Below are 4128 nucleotides of genomic sequence, written 5' to 3' on the forward strand. Positions count from 1 at the left end.
TAAATAGAATATTACAAAACAAAATTATAGTAAGATTATTTAAAAATAATGTAAAGATGACACATCTTTTTTGTTAATCAGAAGATAAAAGAAAAAAAAGTATGCGCCTAATAATAAACAATTAAAATAAAAAAAAATTTTAAAAAAATAAAAAAATGAAATGTATAAATAAAGATAAAAAAATAAAAATTAAATAAATTATAAAAATTGTACCTTAAACATGGGAGAGAGAAAAAGGAAGAGAGGGAGGGAGGAAAAGAGAGAGAAAAGAGAGCAAATGAGTAAAAAATATTTGATCTTATATAAATAGATGGTATCGAGAAAAATAAACCAATTAAATTAATTCATATATTTCATTATCATATTTATTATTTATTAAATAATTTGATATTTACTCCAACAAAGCCTAAATATTCGGTCTTTGGTTGTTATTATAGTATGTAATAAATGACCTTGACCTTGACCTGTTTTATCATTTATGATATTTTGACCATAAAGCGTTAGCCATATTCCGATCTAGAACACACCGTAAAATTTCATACTACGAAGGTGCTCTATATATACAGATTAATTTTTCCGATATATAAAGCAACATACATTAGTTATTTTTCAGTATTTTCATCATACAACAATTATTTCTTGTTCATACAAAAATGGTTTCCAAGAATATCTTAGTCATCATGAGTCTCTTGGTCTTGGCGGTTGTTTTCATCCCTTCAGAGGTAGCTGCAAACAATTTTCATGACACTACCTCTGGCTTAAAAGAAGGTTTGTTTAGGTTTATTTTACACAACAAAAAAAAAAATCAAATTTATAGATGCATAAGAGTTCGGTCTTTTAATTTGCATATGATTTTTCTAATTAAAGAATAAAGTTTTGATATTTTGTATGGTGATTATATATTTAATTTGATAGACCCCAATTTTGAGCCCAGGTTAATATGGTGCTACTTGACTAATAACGTATCTTTGTACAAATATATTTATACCAATACATTGATTTTATATTCAAACACTAGACTTAACTCTCATAAGATATTGTAAAAAATCCTTGCACGTTGTGAATTATCTTAGGCTTTGACGAATTTGAGAACTAGTTGAACTTTTTCCTCCTTTGTTGTCAAAGTGTATATGAAAATGTGATTAATGAAACTGTTTTTATAGGAAGAAAAATTTATATAGCACTCTATTTCATTGCACTTTTTGATTCGCATATATCATTTTTTTTCTATCTCAAATCCTAAATATACAAAAAACTTAATTATTTAAATATATAAACCGGTCTCTCTTTTTGTCATAATTTTTAAGTAGTTGTGGTAATTATATGTCAGATATATATGTCTTATGTATCTTTTAAAAGGAATAGCACTCGATAATTTTTTAAACAAAAATTCTTGTTTTTCTACACAGTTAATAAAGGAGAAGAATCAAAATCAGATCTCAAAATAGATGAGTCGAGAAGGATTGATCAGTCACAGTGTAAAAAATGCTGTGGCTTCTTGACACCATGGGGTTGTGGCATATGTTGCTAAAGATAACAGTGGTTGGAACCCTATATACAATGAATAAAGCATACACTCATGTTGTCATGGGAATAAGAGTTTATTTGGTAGTGAATTATGTTTCAACAAGTACTTCTATGGTCAATCATCGGTTATAATTTATAATACACATGAGAATAGCATATATGTTTTTCTATTATGAAATTAGCACACACTTTTTTGCGATTCACCAATATCGTTTTTTTTTTTATTTGGGCGACTAATTCACCAATATCGTTTAATGAAGCACATAGTTGAATAAAAAATGGATAAAGTAAAACAAAAAATCTAATCAATCACTATGTATTTATATGTATTTATATATATTTATACATATTTTATATATTTTTAGAATAATTATGAAATAAAGATCACAAAAACCGTCACCAATCGGTCACCTCTATAGGAATATGCATGGAATGATCACACACTAAGTTTATGCAATATAATCATTCTTGATTTACGTTTATAATGAAACTTCGTAAATAATATAGTCAATTTATGTTTACAGAATTATAATCAAAATACAAATAAAAGTATAACATTACAATGGTATGACAGATTTTTTATGTAAGTGAAAGTTTGATTATATTGTTATAAAAATTGTTGAGTATTCAACTATATGCAAAGTTTGATTATTCTATAGTGAAAGATCGATTTAACCATTTTTGTGGTTGATTAATTTATAGCTTGATTATAAATGTAAATCTAGTTTGATTCTATTATTTATGAAATTTGACTATAAATATGAATAAGTTTTATTATATTAGTTATAAATTTTGATTATATTATTTATAAAGTTTTGTGATAAATGTGAATGTATACTAATTTCCAATTCCAACATGTATATATTGTAATACCAAAAACTAATTGAAGTTTAATTTTTGGTATCCATATAGCCCAATTGCCAGAAACTGTTGATAATTTTCTATTGGAAACATTAAGATCTATAGTTGGTATAAAAACATTAAGATGTATATAGAGTACAAAAAGAAGTTTTATTTATAAGTTTTAATTATATTTATGTGATCAACCTAATATCAAATTAAATCAATATAAAATCTAATATTCTAATCAAATCCTAATATATTCTAACATCTCCACATTATATCTTTTCAATTTAATGATGTTTAAATATAATTTTTTATTGTTAATAAAATATGATTTGAATTCTTTCTCTTTTTTTTATTTGCAATATTTAATTTATAGTTTCTATGATATTTGAATCCTAGCGTATTTGTTTTACTTTTAAGATTTTGAGGATAGTTTTAGCGTGTTGACTCTTCATGCTCGAGCTACTAAAAGTTGCATTGCCACACCGATCATGATTTTATTATTAGGATTAAATTTTGGAATTATGTGAATTTGTGTATTCGATAATTATATTGTTCCTAGTTGGTCTTGTTGTAGACACATACATGTTTAAGGGATTCACATGATGTAATATAGAAGAGAATTTGTCACCTATGGAATTAAGGAATCAATAGCTATAACCAGTTTCTTCAATGTATCAATCATAAACGAAATTAGAAATTAAATAATTATCATATAAAATTAAACCAGCCTCAAATAATTAGCATTCTTTTGAGATAGTTCAAAATATCTAGTAATTTTTTTTGTTATTTTTATGAGACGCTTGTTATATCTTTCATATCTCTATTTTCTTTGAGCAACCCTCGCACGAAAAACTCAATTATTTTTCTCATGGGAACACTCTTTTATTACTGGAATGATTTGGTTAACTTTCTGACACAACACTGATCAAGAGTTTTAAGGTTTTATTTTTGTCTCGTTTCCCCACACATAAAAAACATGAAGTCAAGTATTTGAGTTGATAGAATAATCAATTTATTCATTATTTATTAAACGTCAAAACTATATTTTTTTATTTAAATAAAACAAATATTTTATTTATGAAAATACATAAACACTAGAGTATTTATGAAATTGCATAATAGGACACATCTTGAAAGTTGAGGGGGAGGGGGTTTCACATATAAACGTATTTCGGCATCTCAGACTTCGTTTTGTGACAGAGTGACGCTAAGTCATATCTAGGAAGCACACGGGATATGTAATGGGGGCAGAGATCGGGTGCTGAGCATTCGAGGTATGCTCGAAAATAAAGTGAGGTCTCAACACCCGAGATGCATACAGTTTCCTTCTTCTTGCCTCAGCATCCGAGATATTGTCTAGCCTCTATTATGGGTCACAGCACCTGGGATGTGTGTAATATTGTTCAGGTGTCTGTACACCCAAGATATGTTGGAGAAAGACTTTATTTATAGAGCTCATTCCAATATCACCCATCACACAATTCACAAACCAATCTTTTGTTTCCCTTATCTCTGTTTTGTTCTGATGGAGAATAATTAATTCTTCTTTGTCGTGGTTTATCCCAATGGGATAGTCAAACACGGTGATGAAGGAGTAATTTTTGAGTCTAGTAAGATTGTCATGCTGCGCACTAACCAGGTTAATACCCTATATGCACTCAAGATGGTCATGCTAAGCAATATGGGGAAATAGGTATGAAGGAGGTCGGGCGCGTTGCATACAGATTTCTGAACGCCCTTCCGAACAGTGAA

General features: G+C 27.8%; 1 long non-coding RNA gene across 1 annotated transcript; it reads left to right on the plus strand.

Annotated features, from left to right (window-relative positions):
* LOC107617085 lies at positions 484-1730 on the plus strand. The gene is made up of 2 exons (XR_001614794.2): positions 484-768; positions 1410-1730. It is a non-coding gene; the product is annotated as an uncharacterized LOC107617085 (long non-coding RNA).

Source organism: Arachis ipaensis, chromosome B01 (assembly GCF_000816755.2).
Source record: "Arachis ipaensis cultivar K30076 chromosome B01, Araip1.1, whole genome shotgun sequence".
Taxonomy (NCBI): Eukaryota; Viridiplantae; Streptophyta; class Magnoliopsida; order Fabales; family Fabaceae; genus Arachis; species Arachis ipaensis.